This window comes from Macaca nemestrina, chromosome 7, assembly GCF_043159975.1.
Source record: "Macaca nemestrina isolate mMacNem1 chromosome 7, mMacNem.hap1, whole genome shotgun sequence".
Classification (NCBI taxonomy): Eukaryota; Metazoa; Chordata; class Mammalia; order Primates; family Cercopithecidae; genus Macaca; species Macaca nemestrina.
The window spans coordinates 155,800,953-155,824,315 of record NC_092131.1 but is presented as its reverse complement, the minus strand read 5'-3'; the positions used below and the strand labels follow the sequence as shown (position 1 = coordinate 155,824,315).

At 42.1% G+C, this 23,363-nt stretch overlaps 1 long non-coding RNA gene across 1 annotated transcript in view; it reads right to left on the bottom strand.

The window, feature by feature from the left end:
- Positions 1 to 358: 358 nt before the first annotated feature.
- The window catches only part of LOC139355444 (uncharacterized), an 89,897-nt gene continuing 66,892 nt past the window's right edge, over positions 359 to 23,363 (bottom strand). Inside the window, exons 2-3 of the long non-coding RNA XR_011606079.1 lie at positions 4,199 to 4,970; positions 359 to 3,356 (exon numbers count right to left, since the gene is read on the bottom strand). This is a non-coding gene — a long non-coding RNA (uncharacterized lncRNA). The remainder of the gene's footprint in view (positions 3,357 to 4,198; positions 4,971 to 23,363) is intronic.

Below are 23,363 nucleotides of genomic sequence, written 5' to 3'. Positions count from 1 at the left end.
ACCTATAGATAACAAACTAAAAGAGCATGTTGCCGGGCGCGGTGGCTCAAGCCTGTAATCCCAGCACTTTGAGAGGCCCAGACGGGCGGATCATGAGGTCAGGAGATCGAGACCATCCTGGCTAACACGGTGAAACCCCGTCTCTACTAAAAAAAAATACAAAAAAACTAGCCGGGCGAAGTGGCGGGTGCCTGTAGTCCCAGCTACTCAGGAGGCTGAGGCAGGAGAATGGCGTAAACCCGGGGGGCGGAGCTTGCAGTGAGCCGAGATGGCGCCACTGCACTCCAGCCTGGGCAACAGAGCGAGACTCCATCTCAGGAAAAAAAAAAAAAAAAAAAAAAAAAAAAAGCATGCTGTAACACCCGCACACTGGAGCTTCACCTGTGAACATTCACCCCTAGACACTGCCGTGGGATTGGAGCCCCACAGCCTAACCATCTGTATGCTCCCCTGGAGGTTTGAGCAGCAGGGCACTGAAGAAGGGAGCCACACCCCCATTGCATGCCCTGAGAGGGGGACAAGCGAATCTTTCCTGTTTCAAAAATGCTGGCTCTCTTAAATGACAACGATACTTTCTATGTCCTGTGGGTACCACACAGTTTCTAACAAATGAAGCTGGAAGAAAACATCGCCTAGGAGATAAGGAGTGAGCAATTCTAGATATTGCCAATTCTGCATTTTTGGCTTGAAAGCCATTCAGTCTACATGTCTTCTCTGTCTGCGGCCACATACAAGACCCACATTTCCTAACTTGCAATGCTCCCACAGGAGAACGCATGCTCAATTTGCTGATGCAACTTCCAAGTCAATGTCTCCATTTCCAGGAAAAACTATAAAAGAGGCTGTTGCTCTAGACCCTGGGAGAGTTTGTCTCTTTGGAAAAGTGATCTCAGCTTACAAAATAATTAGCTCCTTAGTGCTAATCCATGTGCATTTACAAAAGCACTTTTGGGTTAGGAGAAATAAAGAGTTGATTAGATCTCCATCACTGAGGTGTAACACCAGGGAGCTCTTACCTGCTGGTTGTATTGGCAATAAGGAGACCCAAGACTCCTTAGGTCTGCTCACTAACCCAGCTCTCCTTCTCACTTAAAAACACACAAAATATGTGAAGCTTGCAGAAAACCCTGTAGTCATGGGTTGATTTCCTCTAGAATGTTATTTTGTTATTTATATTGTTGCTTCTATTGGGCTTTTTGGCATTTCTTTGTTCTTAGAAGTTTTAGGGGGTATGTTATAACAGCCCCACAATCCTTCTTTATAACTTGCTTTTAAGATGCTTTATTTGTTAATCTAGGCCACTTATTTCTAAGTCTCTAAAGAGCCATGGGTATGGTGCCTAGGCTTCTAAACAGAGGTATCCAATCTTTTGGCTTCCCTGAGCCACATTGGAAGAAGAATTTTCTTGGGCCACACATAAAATACATTAACACTAATGATAGCCAATGAGCTTAAAAAAAAAAAAAAATCCCAAAAAGCAATCTCGTAATGTTTTTAAGAAAGTTTTTGACTTTGTGTTGGGCCTCATTCAAAGCCGTTCTGGGCCGCGTTGGACAAGCTTGCTCTAAGATATCATCAAAAGAGGAACTGAGAAAGCAGAAATGAAGACAAGAGAGGACAAATTTATGTCAATGAAATCCCGTGACAACTTACTTGCATTTAGATATCATGCACATTTTTTTCCTTGATGAAAGGTTTTTTTAAACTCTTCTGAAAATGCTAATGAGACAAGTTTCATAAAATTGACAGTAATGGAAAACCCGAATGTTACAATGATAACTAAAAAGAAATTATTTCACTCATCTTAATCTTCCTGGAGAGAAGGAAAAAAATGTGAACACAGAAATAAGACAGCTGGCAATTAAAGCCTTGGGATGCCTAAACCTTCTCTTTTGTGCTCCCAAATGAACAAGGTTTAAGCTGCCTTCAAGAGAAAGTCAATCTAAAGTCCATGATGACTTTTCAAAATGAAACCTTAGGGGGCTTTTAAAACTTCAAGCTTCAGCCCAGCAAGGTCACTTTCTAAAGTGAAAATTCTTTTTAGGGTAATGATTGTGGGGTAAGAAAATGAATGAGGCAGGGGTGGCATGTCAAGGTTTGAGCTAAAAGCCATGTCATTGCATCCTCAGAAGTAGGTATCCTCCCTGCGCAGATCCTAGGGAGATTCATTATCCAGCTAAGTAAATAAAGGAGCCCTGTGGGTTTCTTTTGCATACTACTTGCTAAAAGCGTATGGGCTTGTTTATTGGTAGTTAGTTAGCTAATCTCTATTGAAAGTCAAAACTCTGGCCACTGGGGAGGTTGCACAGCTCTGGACTTGTCAGTAAGAGGAAAGCTCAGCTGTCACCAGGTTCCTAGAAAACAGCCTAGATTTATGTTGAATTCCTTTGAACTCTCTGCTTCTTTGTTCAATCTTCACACATTCTCAGTGTTTACAAGCTGTCTTGGTATTGTGATCTGTTGTTTCACAAATGTGCATTCTGAATTTCTGGTTATGCTGTGAGCTTCCAGGGGAGGAGATCATCTTTCAGATCCCATGTTCTCTACCCCGCCTTGTAAGTGGGAAGAGAATATGAGGGAGTGGCCTAGCGCTGAACTGGAGCCACCAGTGGGCAGCATGAAAATACATATCTGGAAACTAGGAAGTGAGTGGAGGACAAACCCAGCTAGCAATTCTGAGGGCTGGATTGGCCGGGAAGATGAGGAGGAGCTTGGAGGTCCAAGCAAGTCCAAATTCAGAGGCCAGTTTAAAGTTGCGGTAAGAATAAGGGCATGAAGTCCGGGCACAGTGGCTCATGCCTGTAATCCCAGCACTTTGGGAGGCCGAGGCAGGTGGATTACCTGAGGTCAGAAGTTCGAGACCAGCCTGGCCAACATAGCAAAACCCCGTCTCTCCTTAAAAAAAATACAAAAATTAGCCGGGCGTGGTGGCACATGCCTGTAATCCCAGCTACTCAGGAGGCTGGGGCAGGAGAATTGTCTGAGCTGGGGAGATGGAGGTTGCAGTGAACTGAGATCGTGTCACTGCACTCCAGCTTGGCCGACAGAGCAAGACTCTGTTTCAAAAAACATAAATAAATAAATAAATAGGCATGAAACAGAGGGCCGTGCAGAATCTGGCCAGATGGCTCTGCCACAGCTGCCTGTATCTCAGCCCTCTCTGAGGTGGATGTCCACCTGCTATTACAGAAAGAAATGAGGCAGCAGCAAGATCAAGAGATCAAGAGGGTCCTTTGATTTGCATCCATTTTTGTGTTCCTGATGGTATCAGGATCCCAGATGGCCCGTGGATTCTGGCTCCGTTACTTCCTTACAGAGTAACCTTGAGCACATTCTTTAACCTTTGCTTTTTATTTCTGCAAAGAAAACAATGGAACTGGAATTAAAATAGGGATAAAACGATCTAGTCATTCAACTTAATGTTAAATTTAGGTCAGTATGCAATAAGGATTTGCTTCTTTCCTCCTCCAGTTCACATGCTGACAGTAATTTATAAATATTTGTTCAGAAACAGTATGTTGGCCGGGTGCAGTGGCTCACGCCTGTAATCCCAGCACTTTGGGAGGCTGAGGTGGGCGGATCCCAAGGTCAGGAGTTCAAGACCAGACTGACCAACATGGTGAAACCCCGTCTCTACTAAAAATATAAAAAAAGTTAGCCAGATGTGGCAGTGCACACCTGTAATCCCAGCTACTCAGGAGGCTGAGGCAGGAGAATGGCTTGAACCCCGGGCGGTGGAGGTTGCAGTGAGCTGAGATCGCGCCACTGCACTCCAGCCTGGGCGACAGAGCAAGACTCCATCTCAAAAAGGAAACAGTATGTTGGTTTTGAGAGTAGAGTGTAGGAGCTGTGGAGCCTGAATGCCTAGGTTCAAACACTCTTAATAACCAGCTATGCGACCTTGGGCAAGATATGCAGACTCTCTGAGATTCCATTTTCTCATGGTAAGAAAATAATAGTGTCCCCCCAGTAAGTTATGAGGAGGATAAAATAACATAACGTGTGCAAATGTTAACACAATGCTGGTGATGCTAGCTTTCCTCATCCTCATTCTTGCTGGGTGGATCTGCCATCTCGTTCCCAGCTTCCCCACAAACAATTAAACGCCCTCTATTTTTCATGAGAAAAAGTGAGAAGAAGAAAGAACATTTAAAACAAATGTCATTTAATTTTACAGATGATACATTTTTAATGTTACCTAGGGAAATGTTGTCAAGGTAGAAAGCTCACACTGCGGAGTGCGGTAATTCTTCCATGATGACTTCATAGGAGTGTTGAGCTGTATGCTGCTGAACTCTTCTCTTTTCTCATTCCGCAAAATATATGTAAGAACGAGCTACGTTCAGTCCAAAGACTTCTGGAATGAAAGTTGTGACCTCAGAATCCCTGTTCTAGCTGGGATCTCCCGGCATCAGAGACCTTCACACATCTTCCAGGGCCCCTTGGCATGCAGTTGTGGTTTCACGTATCTATCTGCCTTCTCGAGCATCTCCTTCCTGGAGTGAACATTTTGGGAAGGAGTTTGCCAACTGAAAATTGCTATCCATGATGGCCATTTTGAGCCACACTTTACATTGGCTCCATATGTAATTCTTTTGGTAGCAGGTTTCCCTGTGAGTTAGGGAAGCTGTTTAAATTTCCTTTCTAAGAGCTCTGGGCTGCCAACTCTGGAGGAGGCTCTTTGATTTCTGAAGTAGGACGACATTCATCCAAACAATATTCACTTTTAAGGACTGAGCAGCAGTGCATTGTGAACATTCATGCTGTTCTCAGCAAGGAGTTACCTGGTCAGGTTGATAGAAGAGAACCTCATGGACTGGCAGGAAAGAGTGGAGCACGTTGATCTCCAGCGTTCACATTTTCAAACACAGGCGTTCACATATAATCAGGATAAAAAGGAGGGAAGGTAGAAGTGAGGAACAGGAGATTCCATTTTAGGTCTCTATGTGTGTGTTTCTCCTGAAATACAGCTGTAGTGTTAGGAAAAAAAAAATATGTGTAACTGAATCATACATTCTGAAGAAAACTCACTGTGGACTATTATTTTCCTGCAAAGTGGGAGCTTTAAATTTGTGATCCACAGATCTTTAGGGAAACTATGAAATTTGAATGTCTGTTGACTCAGGGATGAGGTTGTTGTTGAAAACATAGATTTTAGTGCCAAACTGCTTGGGTTGGAATCCGTCCAGCTCGTCTATTTACTGGATGACTTCTCTGTGTCTTACCGTCCCTGTCTGCTAAGTGGAAATAATAGTAGAACCTACGTCGTGGAGTTCTGACAATTAATGATATAGTATGTGTGAAGCTTTTATGGTAGTGCCTGCCATATAGTTAGCGCAAATAAGTAATAGCTGTCATTGTTCTTCTTTTTTGTTATCTTCATTTACATCTGTAATCAAATAAACTTCAGATTCACTGTTCTAGAACTTGATGAAACAAAACGTTGATGAATTTCTGTAACATCACCAATTAGCAGTTTAATAAATTAGTCTGGAAGTGATGAGGAAAAACCATCATACCCTAAGCTTATACAGTGATTTAGAGTCCATAAAATCCTTTTGTATACAGTGTCCTCAAATTGATCCTCACACTCACTGTGAATTGAAAAGTATTACCTCCGTTTTGCAGATGAGATAATTTGACTCAGGGAGAATAAGTGACTTGCCCAAGGTTCCACAGGGAGTTAACTGCAAAATCGAGGTCTGTTCCAATTTGGAAACCAATGTGCTTTCCTTCACATTATCCTGCCTTCCGCATGCCAAGAGATAAACAGTCTTATAATTAGACTATTGGCTGCATATTATAAATACTGTAACTAATTTATCAAGGAAAAGCCGAGGGATTTAAAAACAACACTGCAGATCCCCGAAGCAGTATCAAGTGAGCTTGTACGTGACTACCATTCAATCACTGTTCACGTTTGCTCTCCAATCACTCATTAGCGGAGGATTCCACAGAATGCTCCGCACTGAGCCAGCCCAACACAGATTGCCGTCTGGAGAGCTTTTGGAAATACATGCTTAGAGGTGGCATTCAAAAAATTCATCACAAATGGGGGACGAGATGACAAACTGCAAATCGAAGGATTTATTTATGTATTTATGCTCTAAGCATGCAGTAATATTGGGTCTTGAATAGACTGATTTGGTCCAGTCCTAAACTTGACCTCCAGGGTAGCTCTGGAACCCTGAAGGATTCACTCCCTAATTCCCAAACCCTACCATAGTTCCTCTCTGTCATTTTGTTGTATTTAGCAATCCAGGATCTATTCTTCAGGCAACAGTCTGTTCGAATGCTACCTATCTTGCAGATCTATACCACATTTTACCTCTGTAGCTAGAGCCCACGTTTATAAAACCTGCTCTGAGCTCCTAGAGAACTGATTTTCTAAATGACTTATTTTGTAGGTAGTGATCATTGGTGTACGTTCTCTTTTCATATACATGCACCCTGTTCTTCCTGCCGAATTACTTTTTCTTGAGAGCCAGGAATACATTCTTTACTTTTGTACATTCCTCACAGAACCTTGAATTGTGCCCTGCAATCTGAGAAGCACAGCACACTCAATTATCAACTGATTACATTAAAGGATAAATTTATACAAACATAGCAGCTATGTACCTGATTAAAATAGGAAAAACCAAGAAGCTGCATAAGTCAGCAATAAATACATTTTAAAAGCTCCGATTCCGGAATAGTCCTTTTTCTCCCAAAGTTTGTGCTTCTGCTGGCATGGAACCCAAGATCTGAATCCTAGTGCTTTTTTTTGAGGACTTATAGGTGGCTAGGATAAAAAAAGGGATATATGAGATATCAGACGGTTGGTTGGTGCTGTTATCTAATGGAGTGACATCAACAAAAATGATAAATTCACCTGTAACCCCTACTTCTCAGGGCTGTCATTCAAAACTAAAGCTAAAAGGGCCAAAAAGAAAATGTGATTGTCACTCTTATGATTCTTTCAAATGTCTCCTCTGGAAAGTAATTTCTGATGCGAAGGTTCGGGTGACAAAGGAGAGCAGGGGAGTGGCTAATCATTTAAGTGGGGAGAGTTCTGCCTGCCAGAGGTTCATGTCGTTGGTAGGGGAAAGGCGGTATCCCATGGAGACCCCTTGGTCCTTATGAAGGGGAATTGATAGAAGATTTGCTTTCTTATGCTGGAAGTGTGGATGGGAGGTGAGGTGAATTCCCAATAATGAAGAAAACTGAACCTGGACAGTTTGTCCTTTGTTCTGGTTAGAGGGTAGCTTTGCCTCCTTAGAACACTTGGATCCTGACTTGAGGCCTCTGACATCATCCCAAATCACAGAAGCAGAACCATGTTAGGAGTTTCAATCTATCTGAAACTGTTATCCTTTTCTTCATTAGACTGCAGTCACTTTATGTATAGGGACTCTATTTCCTATGTTTCAGTTTCTGCCTAGCCCTGGACCACCTCTGTGTGTATGTGTACGTACTCACACATACAATGTCATACTTTTATTTGGCACATGAGTATAATCCCTCAAAAGTTCATTGCTGGAAGCCATTTCTGTCAACGAGAATAGATGTGTATGTGGTTACCTAGTGGTAGTGGTGATAGTGAGACTGGTGTTTAAAATATAAAACCTTGGGCAGCTAGGAGAAGAAAATATTATTTCAGGGTCGTATGCTTGTAGTGAATCTGTAAGGTCAAAAAAAAAAAAAAAATGGCAGCAGGACTAACAAGCCTCAGCAGTCTTCCTCCTGGCATCCTACGTGAGTGTTTTACACACTGTGGTTGCAACCCAATAGTGACTCATGAAGTCAATTTAGAGAGTTACATCCACATTTAAAGAAATAAATACAATACCATATTCACTAAAAATATATATTTAAAATGAGATAGAATGGAAAGAAAATATCAGAATACATTGCATGCTGTAAGAGCATCATTTTATAAACTTTTGTTTATATAAAAGCACATACTGATTCATAATAAAATATGTGTTTCTTAAAGCGAGTCATGATCAAATGTGTTTAAAACCCATTGCTCTACAGTGTTGTGAGGCTTTCCTTGATTTAATTAAGTAATGGGTGATGAAGTATATGATTTAATAGATTGTGATCACCCACTTCTGCCTTATAGAAAAGTATTTTTAAAAGACACAGAAACTACTAAGCCAAAGAGAAAGATCTCTTCTTTCCTTAGAAGAAAGCGGGTATGAGCAGTCAAAGACACCATTCTGGAGCTGCCAACAGGGGGAGACAGACAGGTAACTAAGCAACGGCCCTGCTAGGTCCACCCATTATGGGGCTTTTGACAGCAGACAATAGCTTACACCACTCGGAGAGACTTGGATAAACAAATTACAGCATATATTAACAAACATATCCAACCATCACACGTGAAGGTGTGGATCTACATTTACTGTCTTCGAAAGATGAATGCAACATACTGTTGAGTAAAAAATAAAAGTAAATTACAAAACTAGTAGAAAATCATATTTGAATAAATTTATGTGATTATGTTATGTGAGCATGTGTTTGTGAAGAAATACATAATTGGTAGCATGTTCGCCAAATTAAAGATATTTATCTCTCTGAGGTAGAGTTTCAGTGCATTTTTTTTGTTCATTTTTATTCTGTTTAAATTTAAGAATTTTTTATAATATATATAATATATATTCAATTATATGTAATATATAATCATATATATTTCAAATACATATATATATATTTAAAAAATATGAAAGACCATTGTTACAATGCAGTACATGTAACATGCAGGCACAGGGAATAGAGGAGACTAACTGCTGGAAATGCATCATGGAAGGGAGAGCTCATGAATGGAGTCTTGAAAGAGAAAATGTGTGTGTTAGGCCTAATGAGGGTAACTCAGGTGGAAGCAATCGCCTAGACAGATGAGTGAAGGTGTGACAGAGCGTGACATAGTCAGTGGGTATCGCTGTCTAGGATTCAGGGGTAGAAGATAATCTTACAAGGTTAGACAGGAGACAATTTGTAAGCAAAGAGAAGGAGCTTAGCTAAATCTTAAGTTGGTGGAAAACCAATGGAAGGATCTTAGACAGGGGAGAGTCAAGCAGGTGCTGGTATCGTCCCGCCCATCTCCCACTGCCATCCCCCTCTTCTACTTGACTCTGGCTTCTGATGAAAGCCCCTGCAACTCTCAGCTCAAGAGCTTTAGAGGACTGTAGTAGCGCGTGTGGCTCACGCACAGAACAGTTCAGAAGTGTCAGGAATTAACCTCCTAGGAGCAGCCCTTGACCAAAGTTAAATAAGAGCCAGTGGATGAATAACACAGCTAGTAACTCATAGGTGTGGGCAAACAACTGTTTGATAAGGAAATTAGTATGGATTGTCCAAGTGCTAGTCATCAGGACACTGAGAGAATGACCCCAAAGACATTTCAGAGATCTTTGAGGCCACCAGTCCCACCAAAGGCCGGATGTGCAAGAGCCTTGGGGGCAGAACAGTTTCAAAGGAGGGGCCCATGGAACCTTGGGCTCACTACCCAGTGCTTTTTTAAAGTTCTGCTTCCTGATTTCCACCAAGCACTTTTTCTCTACCTAAGCTTCAGCTCCAGCAGGCCTAGGTGCAGTGGTGGTTGCCCCTCAGGACAGTACAGGCAGAAAACCTTGGTAACACCCATGTGGTGCCATTTCACACAGTGTGTGAGCTGGCAAGACATGGCTGCCTCCCATCTAGATTGCAAAGGATGGGGCTCTCAGAACCTCAAGCACTAAGCTAAGGCAGAGGTCTGCTGAGAGGGCAGGGCCCCTGTGGAGAGTCTTCAACTAGGACAATGCCTAGTGCAGCCAGGAGGGAAGTGCTACCCCGGAGACCCCAGACTGGAAGAGCCACTTGCTTGGGATTCCAGCCTGGGAGAGATACAGGCACCCAACTGCAAGCCACCCAACTGTAAGCCATAAAAGGAGTAGTGTGGGCTGTGCCCAGCTAAGCCAGAGGAGACCAACTTCTGTCCAAGTGTGTCCAGAAGACAACGCATGACAGCAAAGCAGATTATTCTCAAGTCTTCAGATTTAATGTTGCTTGTCCAATTGGGTTTGGGACTTGCCTAGGACCTATCACAATTTCCTTCTTTCCTGTTTTTCCTTGTTGGAATCGGAATGTCTGTCTTGTGTCTGTCATTTTATTTTGGAAGCACATAATTTGTTTGATTTCACAGTATTACAACTGGAGAGCAGTTTGCCTCAGGATGAATCATACCTTGAGTCTCGCCCATTTCTGATTTAGATGATACTTATATGAGACTGTGGATTTAAGTTGTTTGAAGTGATGCTGGAACAAGTTAAGACTTCAGGGGCTAGTAAGATGGAATGAACATATTTTTAATATGAGAGGGACATGAGGTTTTTGGGGGGAGTCAGGAGTGGAATACTATGTTCTGAATGTTTGTATCCCCCAAATTCATATGTTGAAATCCTAACCCCCAAGATGATAGTATTAGAAGGTATTAGGAGATGCAGAGGTGATCAAGTCGTGACAGCTCTGCCCTCATGAATGAGCTTAGTGTCCTTATAAAAGCGAACTCAGAGAGGTAGCGAGCTCCTTCCACACGTGAAGACACAGCAAGAAGACACCACTTATGAATCAGGAAACAGGTCCTCACCATACACTTAATCTGTTGGTGCCATTACCTTGGACTTCCTAGTCTCCAGAAATGTGAGAAATAAGTTGCTGTTGTTTATGGGCTATCCAGTCTATGGAATTGTGTTACAGCAGTCTGAAAGGATTAAAATACCTAGTTTGGGCCAGGTGTGGTGGCTCACGCCTGTAATCCCAGCATTTTGGGAGGCAGAGGCAGGCGGATCAATTGAGGTCAGGAGTTCAAGACCAATATGGCCAACAGGGTGACACCCTGCCTCTACTAAAAATACAAAAACTAACTGGGTATGGTGGCAGGTGTCTGTAGTTCCAGCTACTTGGGAGGCTGAGGCATGAGAATTGCTTGAACCCGGGAGGTAGAGGTTGCAGTGAGCTGAGATCGTGCCATTGCACTCCAGCCTGGGCGATAGCGTGAGACTCAGTCTCATAAATCAATGAATGAATGAATGCCTAGTTTGGCTCACAGATGGGACTCAGTCACAGTTACTGTTAGGAATAAAGACAATCTCTGGGCCTCCAGAAAGTGAGAAAGGCAAGAATCTGACTCAGGGCGCTCTCTTTACTCTGAAGTGGGAAATTGCCCTTAATATTTAAGGTGTATTGAATCCTGGAGGTGTGTGTTTAGTCCAATGTAGTTTAAGAACTGTAAAATCAGAGAAACACTTCTGAATTAATAAAACTTGAATGAGAAAAAAATTATTTTAGTCAGAACAATTAAGACAGATCTTTTAGAAATGGTAAGAAATGGAGGCTTCTAAATTTGAAGTTGCTCTAATGATTTAACTTAGCTGGAGGGAAGATGAAGTCTTCCTGTCAAGCATAGGTTGTTCAGCCAGGAAAAGTTAAAAAGCCACACACAGAAAGAACAAAGTCTGATGTTCATGAGAGGCGATGGTCTTTTCTAAAATGAAGTTCCAGCCAAAATGTAAGAAGTCAGCTAGAGGCAATGATTCCAAGAGTTTCTGAAGAAGGTGTCAGAGAAGACTGATAGAGATGCAAATTTCAAGCTGCTGGTTCAGCTCCAACTCTGTGGAGATCTAGAATGAAGAACTGTTTCCCCAAGACCATAGTGCCTGCCTATCTGGAAGTTAAAAAATGAAAACAGAACGCAGGAAAATAGAGTCCAATTTGGTGGTACTTTGAACTATGGCCAGAGGAAGGTCACTCAACTGCACATTTCCTATTAAAGTCCAGAGACATTATTCTCTTGAGCCCTTTATTCCCATGTTCCCATTCTTCTTCAGGAGAGTTAAGTCAGCCAACAGGACCACCCTCCATTCTGGATAGTAGAGCTGGGTGTTTTCTAAGGAATTCCACTTAGTAGCGGACAGTCTGTGAAGTAGATAAAAATGCACCACACTCTCTCTCTTCCTTTATGCGTGTGAGACAAGCACACTGTTCCTCATCCTTTTAAGGAACACTACAGTAAAACAGGGAGTAAGAAAAATAACTACACTGGTAAAGTTAATGGCTCAAGAAGGTTTTAAGTCCTTCTTGTCTGTCCCTGTTCTGAAGTGAGACCTGGAGGGAGCTGGCTAGCTGGCCTTTGGCCATCCAATATGTGCTAATTTTCGATTTAAGAATTAGTTCAATTAAACCATACCTGCCAGACAGATGGTCCTCATCCAGGGTCACGCGCTGTTGCAACTACTGATTATTGACTCTCATGTCCACCAGTGAAGTGGCCATACCTGCTGTTTGTTAGCTGTTTGGCGGCACCTGTTTTGCTGGGCTGGCAAGGCAGGAAGGACCCAGGCATGTGCTACGGGTGGCACTGAAGGTCAAAGTGCTGTCCAGAACATGCAGCAGGTCTGAGGGATGAGGCTAAAAGCTAATCTGTTCAGCCATAGAAGGAGACACATGCATGTGTGTGTTTTTTTTTGGGGGGGGGGCGGGTGGGTGTGTACAGTAAGTAAAGGGACATAAAAGAAAGGAAACTGCAGTTTTCTGTTTTCTGTCTTTCTTCCCTTGGACTCATCTCCTAGTCCCTGGTCTTCCTGGGAGCCACCTGCCACAGTCCTGGATTCTGTCATTCTACATTCTAGAAACCCTGAACTATGCTTCTGGCCAACTGCTAGTTTCCTTGGATCCTTAAAAATATCATACCACACAGGCCAGTTTTATTCATACATTAAATGACTTGCTGGGATTGCAGCTTTTGATCTTCAAAAAAAAACTGTGCGGATTCACAAGTGATTAAGCCAATAGCTAGCATTTAATTGAGCACTTACCATCTACCAGGCATTCTGCTAAGTGTTTTACCTGTAATATTTCCAGTGAGGTAGGTTTTATTATCTCCAGTTTACAGAGGTCAGAAAGGTTAAGTGCCTAAGGTTAGCTAATAATTGGCCAAATAAGATTCAGATCTAGGAAGGCTGAGGCCACAGCTGTGCTCTTCAATACCCCATCCAAGCCCTTCTCTATGTGACTCCCACTGCTGCTCATTCCCCTTCCACCTTACCAGTCACCTCCCTGTGTCCCTGCCGTCCTGGCTATGTATTCACTATGTGGCTATTTTTCTTGGCTTCGGCTTCTGTTGTCCTAAGTCAAAATCTCAGTCAAATAGAACACACTGCAACATTTTTAAAAAGTACCCCCATAGCTAGTCTTTCCATTTGTAAAATGAGATTGGGGTAGTCTCTATCTCTTGTGGATATTAGGAAGATTAAGAGATGGAATGCACTAAACTCTCAGCATGGTGCCTGGCACGGTAATAAGCACTACCTGAGTGCTAACTATTTTGGGATTTTGCTTACTCAAATGGCCCAGAGGTAATGTTATATTCATTTTGTGGATGTGCAACATGGATCATAAATGGCCAAAACAACTTGGCAAAAGGAAATCCTACTGGCAGAGGTGGAGGAGCCTGTGCCTTAATACTCATTTCCTCTCTCAGCTCCCTGCAACCCTCTAACAACTACCCACATGGTTGGGCATCCCATTGCCTTGGTGTTTAGGATTTGGGAAGTCATTTCCCATTCTCAGCTAATTTGAAGAGCAGAGATAATTTGAATTCCATTTCAGACGATCAAATGTTCAGGTTCGTTTGGAGATCATTCAGTGGCTGTCAGGCATGGAGTGAGGCAGCAGTGAGGAGAGAGACGAAGGCTCACTTCTGATGTTCCTGGGTTGGTGTGTCAGTGTCAAAGTACATCAAGAGAGGGCAGCAAAGAGCCTAAATGCAGGGAACTTGAGGGTGTTCGGTTGGTTGTGTGGTTCTCTGGGATGATAGAGGAAGCCAGCCACCTGGGAGAGGGGGACTCCACTGCACAGGAAGTAAACCTGCAACGGAGAAATCTGGCAGGCTACAGCAGTTCCCTGCCATAATCACAGAGCTGGGGTTTGCCTGGAGTTGGACAGCTTAGTGAGGATCGGATTCATCTATGTACAAAGTACACATCCCATCCCAGAGTCAGAAATAAGCTGTAATGGACAAGAATTACAGGACAGGAACATGGTGGAGGAGAGCAGAATGAAGTGGACTGCTTTCATTTCCTCTGGAAGATGTATCTTGGGCAAAAGGTCTAACTGAATTTAAACAATGTTTGTTTCCAGAAGGGGCTTTGGAATAGGTAGGTTTTGCCCTAAGAGGGCCCTTATTTTTACCTTAAAAATAACAGGCAACGTTTCCATGAAAGGAAGATAAAGTGGTATTGCTTTATGTAAAATTATCTAATGCTTAGAGATTTTTTTAGAAGATGAAGTAAGGCAAATTACTTTCTTATTTATGTTTATACTCTCACCCATATACCCTGCAGTACCTTAAATGCAAAGAGAAACTAAGAATAATAGAGTAAAAATATGATGCAATGCCTGATTAAAAATGCAAATTCGAAGTTGCCAGTGATCTTCTAGCTAAGCAGAGTAAACACCGGAAGGGAGAAAAGGCACTTTGAGGTTCGCTAAAGGGATAGAAATGATCATCCCAAAGAGGTGAGAAATAGGTACCAAGGAGGTAAGGAACATGGAGTCTAGCCTCTGAGGAATAAGAGAATATTGGGTAAGCCCTAGTGAATTGGAAGGGAAAAAGCCAAGTGACCAAAAAAGACAGATTTACCAGGATTGGGGCTTTATTTCTAAGGATTGAGCCAGTGATGCTTGGAAGAAATCTGGTCAGCAAATATTAACTGAACAGCCACCGTGTGCAAAGCATCGTGGTCTGCCTTTCCAGGGCAATAAAGAAGTATAAAGATGAGATAGTCTTGCAGTGTAACAACTAAAAATACAACATGTTAAGTAAGATAGAGAACTTGCACATATTGAAGGAAAGCAAATTAAAGCATGTTAAATGCAAAATAATGGTACACAAGAGAAGTACAAGGAGGCTCTGACTAGGGGGAGGTGGAGTGGCCAGGAAAGTCTTTTGGGAGAGGGTGGTACTTATGATAAGTAGGATAGGATGGGAAAGATTCCAGCCAAGGGGAGAGACAATAGCTTTTATAGAATCAGAACATATTATTAGATAGAAGCAACATTAGGAGTGAAAACAGTATCAGAGAGCCTTACTGTATCATTTGTTAGTGTGGCTCCGCTTGTCTCCCCCACTGCGGGCCTTCACCATCTGGGTCTGCCCACAGAGCAGGGGCAGCACAGTCTGAGAAGGAGGGGTGTGTGGCTTCCCTGAGTGGGCTGTGACTGTGGTACTAGGGTGAAGGGGCAGTGCCTAGTCGGGAGGAGCCATGGGTCCTCTGTGTGGGTCAGCATGACAGATACAGTGCAAAACACTTAATGAGGCAGGAGGCTGGACAAGCACAGAAGGATGGCCGTAGGCCAGAGAACAAAGTCCAGTCAGGAGGATCTGTACTCTGAAAGTATAAACCAAAGCACCCTTTTCTGTGGGATCTGCTGCTCCTTACAAATATTCAAAAATTGTCTATAAAATGTGAATGTGTCATTTAATATTTTCCATAATATGACAGATTTTAGTTCATATCTCTCATATTTTATAGTCTAAACAAGGGGCTCTTAACAGTCATTAGAATCACCAGGAAGGTTATCCAAAATATAAGTAATCAGGAATGAACTGGAATGGTACCCAGATGACAATATTTCTTGAAATCTTTCCAGCTAGACGTGGGAACCACTAGTTTAGCCAAACCGGGGGTCCTTGTTCTTCTTTAAATGTGCTCTAAAATTTCTCTCCTCTATTCTTATTCTTGTGAATTTCATTCTGTTAGAAATGAAACTCTGTTAAGGATGTGATCCTTCTTTATTTCTGTTGAAATTCTTACTTAGAAAATGCTGATAAAGGTAGTAGATGCCCAGTCCAACTTGCTAGTTAGATCATCTTCCTAGGTCTTGTAGATCAAGGGTCTGTGATCCCATTGGTTTTGGCTTTCCAAGGGCTGCTGTGAGCACAGTGCTAAAGAATGCCAGGAGAGGGCAGCAGAGAGCTGGGAAGCCCTTTGATAGAGGCTGAAGGAAGCGAACTAAATGGAGAAGGAGAAAATATTTGATCCTTTCTGGGGTGCAGGGTATGCCAGTTGTGTGTGCTCCATAAATTAACCAAAGACTAGAGTCACTGCTCAGATCAGAAACTGAAATCAATAGGGGATGCCATAGGGAGTGGTAGTTTTAAAACAGGAAGGGATCGAAATAGGCTCTAAGATATTTCTGGGAGCCTACAAAGGTAAGCCAGCTATGGCAGGATGCTGGGCACCTGATAGCTCCTAAGACACAGGCCCCGGTGAATCTATGCCTAGACACAGACCCAAACCAGGAGAAAAATCCTTTACTTAAGGACTGAGCAAGTCTTTGCAACCTAGGGGTGCAGGTGAACAGGATAAAGGAAACATTTTAGAGTAAGATTTCAGGGAACTGAAGAAACATGACATTTAGGAAAAGCAGAAGAAATTCTTATAAGGTCAGTGCCCACCTCATGAGAAAAAAATTCTCAGAAGACCAGGATGGGATTCAAGGGTGTTATGCTGATAGAGGCATGCAAAGGAAGTACTTAATGTGCAGGCCAGGACCAGAGACGATGCACTAGGTAGAGTGCTGCATCTAGCAAAGGTATTTCAAGGTAAGTTCCACAAAGGTTTGGGAATATCACAAGGCTTTGTTGTTGGTAGTACCAATTTAAATCCACCTTAGGCTAAAACTTCCACAATATGATCTAGCACCTTGCTACTTAAAAGTGTGGTCTGTAGACCAGCAGTCCTGGCATCGCTTGGGAGCTTATTACAATTTAGAATCTCAGGGCCTGCCTCAGACCTACAGAATCAGAATTTGCATTTTAACAACATCCCCAGGTGATTTCAATGCACATAATGCATATTAAGGTTTGAGAAATAGACTAGCATCCAGTCCAGACAGGGCTGGGTGGCATTGATGCCTATAGAAGATTAATAAGGACATTCTGTAATAAGAAAGTGAGGGAGAATAGCTGCATTTGAATCACAGTAGGTGCACCCATTAATAATATGTAAACTCGATACTTTATTTTGGTTTATTTTTTTCAAACCCTACTAGATGCCTTATAGTTACATGCAAAAGCAACCAACTGATGTCTTTTTCAGAGGCACCACAGTAGGGGAAACTGCATCCTACTGCAGTTTGAAAGAAAGCGTGAATCCAAATTAAAGGTGTTGCCTGGGTGAGCAGTGGGTTTATCAGAAGGTTTCTGCTATGTATGGTCCAGGGTCTGCATGTCCAGAAACTAGATTTTTAAAACATTTTTAGGCTAACTCAAAGCAATTAGATTCTTAGACAAAGGACCATTGGTACTATTATCACAAGGGAGTTTGTTTGTATTAGTTTGTTATTGTTGCTGTAATAAACTACCACAAATGTAGAGGCTTAAAACAACACAGATTTATTCTCTTACAATCCTGGAGGCCAGAAGCTCAAAATCAGTGTCACTGGGCTACAGTCAAGGTGCCAGCAGGGCTTGTTCTTTCTGGAGGATCCAGAGAAGAATTTATTCCTTGACTCTTCCAACTTCTAGAGGCTGCTGCCTAAATTAATTTATTTTTGTGACTCCTGGCTTTTTCCTCATTTTTCTTTTCTTTTCTCCTGTTCTTTTCTTTTTCCTGTTCTTTTCTTTTCTTTTCTCCTGTTCTTTTCTCTTTTTTTCTCTTCTCTTCTCTTCTCTGATGGAGTCTTGCTCTGTCACCCAGGCTGGAGTGCAGTGGCGCGATCTGGGATCACTGGAGTCTCTGCCTCTCGAGTTCCAGTGATTCTGCTGCCTCAGTCTCTTGGGTATCTGGGATTACAGGCATGCGCTACCACGCCCGGCTCATTTTTGTATTTTTAGTGGAGACAGGATTTTACCATGTGGGCCAGGCTGGTCTCGAACTCCTGACCTCAGGTGATCTGCCTGCTTTGGCCTCCCAAAGTGCTAGCATTACAGGCATGAGCCACTGCGCCCAGACTTTCCTCCATTTTTGAAGCCACCGGTGTAACATCTTACTTGTATTGTCACATTACCTTCATCTTTGTGTCAAATATCCCTCTCCCTAGCTCCCACCCTGATAAGGAAGGATCATCCTCCTATCTATCTCAATATCCTTAGTTGCATCCACAAAGCCACTTTTTCTGTAAAAGGTAATATTTACAGGTTTCAAGGGTTAGGGCCTGGATATCTTTGGGGGCTATTTAGCCTACCACAAAGTTTAAACCATAATTTTAATTAATTGATGAAATAAAATATGTTATTCCGTTGATGACACAGCCTAATCTTTCTTGGTATTGGAAAGTCAAAGTAGTATCAGAAAGTGATTTGGAAACTAGAGAATGAATGAACAAGGAGGTGCCTATTTTGCATGAGCCAGCCAGAGTCCTGATGAAGCACCCCTGACCACAGCAATCCCTCGGGATGGGATGTCTCCCGTAGTGAGGGCTTCTCTCCTCTGCTGTGGTCTTGCTTATGCTGTCCTGATTTGCTCTCAGACTTCCGTGTCCTGCCCTGCTCTCCTCCCTCAGTTGGAAAACTCTCTCTTTGAATGTACAATATTATAAATGAAGCCCCAGGTTTGGGGGCCACATACTATAAGTGCCCACCTGTACTGGTTCAGGGAAGAGAGCAGCTCAGGCAGAAAACCAGGCAGTACAGGCAAACTGCTAGTGGAGGACCTTAGAAGATTTTGAAGCTTCAAGGAAACTTAGAAATTATCTAGTCCAACCCCTTATATACTGATGGGAAATAAGTCTCAGAGAGACAGTAGCATGTACAGGGCCACACTTGGATTAATTATTTAGTCAATGAAAATTAATAAAGCAGCTGCCCTGTGCACGGGTTATGCAGAGGAATAAAATGTGAATGAAAGAAATAAGGAATGGTGACCATGGATATAACTGGCAGGAGGATCCAAGATGCCCACCAGAAATCTGGCAGGATTATCCAAGATGCCCACCAGCAATCAGGCTTTGGGAATTTCTGAATCCAGACTCTAATGCTCTGTAGGCTATGGACAAGTCTTATATATTTGGTGGTATTACACCATCATTGATAAAGTAGAAACAGTAGCATTTGCTTTCCAGTACACATTAGAAAAATAAAGCCTGACCCTCTCTTTTGCAAGGTAGAGAATGTTTGTTTACTTCCCCAGGAGCAAGCTCCCATCTGGCTAAGCAGCAACCACTGCCAGACCGCCCCTTGGGGAAGCAGCAGAGAAGCAATAAGCCAGCACCGTCCACTCCCATGGGCACCCTACAAGGAAATGCATGGGAGCTGATGGATGTGATTACCGTGATTACTGCAGCAACCTGGGTCAGGGTGAAGGGAGCTCTTCTCTTGCACGGAGCACCAATTTGCCTGAGCTGTAAGGAGAACTGAACTGACTGTTTCCCAAGGGGTTTGGGGCTGAGCAAATGATGCTGTTAACTGTCTCCATGTGCAACCATACATACCTTTCACCATATGTCTGTCAACCTGATGTTGGTTACTATATGTCGAACACATTCAAAATCATTTTTTTTTTTTTGCAGCTCTCAGAATAATATACTTAGGCATAATGTGATGGTGATGGCATAAAAGCTGTGAAGTTCTGAGTGAGTCATCTGTCTCATTTTGATTAAAGTCATAATCCAGTGATCTAAGGTTTAAATGAAAAAAATATATATCACAGAATACTTCAGATATAAAGGGATGCCTTAGGATTTGCTTTTCTGAGGAACTCAAAGGAAATTAAAGTCCTCTTACAGTAACAAAAAAGACATTCAGTTAGCATCATAAAAATCACAACCCGATATTAAAATGTCAGTTATTACCCCTTGTCTGGGAATTGAACATGCAGGCTTTGTATGTTTCATTTTGGGGACACTGTTGGCTAGCGAAACTGATTTCTACTATAATTAACTGATTTCTACTGTAACTGATTTCTACTATAATTGCAAGACCTTCTCTCAAGAGTAAGAAGGATGGCCAAAAGGTCTCCTCAGCACACATGACAAAATTATGGCTTTCAGGCACAGGAAGCCGGCAGACATGGGCTCAGCTTCTGTGAGGTGCTGGGACAGGAGAAGGAGTGGGAAGAGTGGCTCAATAGTCCCTTGATCCTGACATGACTGTCCTGTACATGGTTCCTTTAGTCTGGTCACCTGCATGTCCCCACTCCCCAGTGACCCTCAATCCATCTCCCAAGGGGAGGACAACTCAAATCTCCTATTCTCTTTCCAATCCATTATTTTGTCTTAAATCCTATGCCTAGCTCCCCTTGGAGTCTTCTGCTTTCATCCTTTTTTTTTTTTTTTTTTTTTTTTTTTGAGACGGAGTCTGGCTCTGTCGCCGAGGCTGGAGTGCAGTGGCCGGATCTCAGCTCACTGCAAGCTCCGCCTCCTGGGTTTACGTCATTCTCCTGCCTCAGCCTCCCGAGTAGCTGGGACTACAGGCGCCCGTCACCTTGCCCGGCTAATTTTTTTGTATTTTTAGTAGAGACGGGGTTTCATCGTGTTAGCCAGAATGGTCTCGATCTCCTGACCTCGTGATGTGCCCGTCTCAACCTCCCAAAGTGCTGGGATTACAGGTGTGAGTCACCATGCCCGGCCTTCTGCTTTCATCTTAACTGCCTATTTAGTAGATGAAGCCGACTAAAGTTTGCTAGTTTACTGTATCTTTGCCTTCCTGCTCTAAGAACTCCAATTCTCCTGGAGGCCTGTGGATTACTCCAAGTAGGGGAGGACTAAAAATAAGACAGCACAGGAAAGAAAAATTTATTATATTGTTAAATATAAAGAGGCAAAGAAAAATAACTGAAAGGCCATATATCAAAATAGTAACAGGAATTATTTCTGGGTGGTGGTGTTTCTTTTCTATTTTCCAAATTTACTTTTTATCAGAAACAAGGCATCAGAAAGAAAATGATATGTGGTGTTAGTGAGAGTAATTGTGCTTTACTTCACTTTGTAACTATAAGGTAGAGTGTGGAGAGAAAAAACAAGGGATGTCTTCGGTCACTGCAATGGGTCAGGATCACATTAGGTAAGTAAAGGAGAGAAACTGCTCCCACATCATTTTGAACAAAGCATAAAATCAAACTGAATTTGGTTTGGTAAATAAGAAGCCCCAAGGCCAACCCTACTTAAGGTTACTTTATATTACTTCACATAGTCTTGGCTAAATGGATCGTCCATCACCCTCCACACTAATTACATTTGATTAAGGGCTTCCTTAAAAGCTCTTCTTTCACAGTAAATTGAAAATGACCACTAACCTCCATTGACTGATGCTCTGAGGTCACCCTATGAATTGATTAGGGAATGTTGCATTGTGCTTTTGCGATTCTAGTTCTGTGGGGCCCCTGGAACCTTGGCCCATACATCAATGGGAAGGAATGGTGATTAATATTTTGTTGCTACTTCTGTGCCGTAGCCCCTCTATGTGATGTCACCATCTTATCCCATTCCAAATTGGCGTATTGTCTGCTTATCTAGTTTTTATCTTTACACTTCTCAAAGGTATCTTGCTCGTAGCTGATTGGTCAGCCTGGATCCATTATTTCCCTCATGGTTTGTTCCAGAGGGTTTTGTTTTGTAGCTTTATGTCTACAGAATGGATGTCAGGAGAGGGTGGGGACTGCTGAAAAGCAAGTGGATTTAATTATTACAAATGTCAAATTGAGACAGAAAATGTGAGGTGAAGTCTGGAGCTGACTAGTCGGAATTCATTGTTAAACAATATTGAAAACATATGTTGTAAACAGAATGATGTTGACTGCAGAATAATCTTGTTCAATAATGTGTAAGTATTATATGTATATTTAATCCAAATACATTTCTAAAGTTAACAAAAGCTTTAAGCTCACAGGCTTTGAAATAAAGATGATCTGTTTTTGGTATACAGATCTTAATCGAGATTTAATCATTTTTCTTTCCCTTTGGCGTCTAGCTCTAACTATGACTCACACATAGCCCAGGAAGGGAGAATGAGAGAGAAGAAAGAAACCAAGGGTCACACCATTAAAGCTCATTTCAAGTTTCAACTAAAGAATCCTAAAGGAAATTAAGCTATGGAAAAGGATGGCTATCCATGCAATAGATGTGGGCTTCTGGGAAGAGGAGAAAATTTAATTTTACTTCATTGGAATAACAGAATTCTCCCAGAAGTTTTAACTAAGCAGTCACTGCAGCCTCATGCCTGTATTTGATTCCTGGCTCCTCTGCAAACTGGTTGTTTGGCCTTGGGCAAGTTACTTAACCAACCTGTGCTTTTCATCAGTAAATAGATTATAGTAACACCTACATTATGATATTATTAGGATCAGTAAGCTGAATCTAAAATGCTTAAACAGTATGTGCTTCAAATTAAGTATGCTATAAGTGCTAGTTCTTATTGTTTGTGTAACTTTTATCCTTTGCAGACATTTTGTCAAAGTTTTCTTAAGAAAAGTCATGTGTTGGTGTTAGAAGCTTTGTGTGTGGTTTGAGGTGTTTTTTGTGGGTTTTTTTTTTCCTTTTTCCTTTTTTCTTTTTTTTTTCTCATTTGTTTTAGCATTTGTTAGGTTTCTAGCTTCTACCCAAATGCTGCACTGCATTTTGAGATTTCTTTGAGGAAATCGAGATATTTGGGCTATCATCTTTTCCAAACATCAAGCAAGCCCTTGCTATCAGAATAATAACAATAATCGCAAATGTTTACTGAGCACGTTTTATATGCCAGGCTTTATGCACATTACCACTTTGCATGGATTAATGCATCTGTTCCTCGTAAAAACCCTATAGCATTATCCCCATGTGACAGATGAAGAACTTGAGTATATGAAGGTTGAAGGATCTTGCCAGAGATTGTCCAGCCAGGAAATAGCAGAGACACAAGCCAGGTCTGCAGGCTGGCTCCAGAGGCACACCTCACTTTCTGCTGTAACTACAACCAGCCACCAAGTTGATCGCTTTTACTTTTTCTTTGACCAAATAAGAGTTCCAGCCTTATTGTATGATTGGTAACCAACCAGAATTTTTGAGTCTTGGCTCGTCAATGACTATGTGGAATTTACTAGTGAAATTCATAAAATGTAAGTATTGTTTTCTCCAACAATCAAATTGACTAGAGACACAAATGTTTTTCTAGTAGTGGTTCTTGTTGATTTGTCTCCATGTGATTTATCTGTAAGCTGCTCTTTCAGTATTTATGGCTTCACACATAAGAAGGGAACATATCTCACATTTTTAAATCCCTCTTGGTACCTGCAGTAGCCATGGATGAACACTTGTAATGTTGGGCCTCTCACCAATGCTACCGTTCCTTTGTTTCCCATGTTAAATTAGCTGGTGAATATTCTCAATCCATCTGTCTTATCTCTGGGTTATGTGTGAAAGAG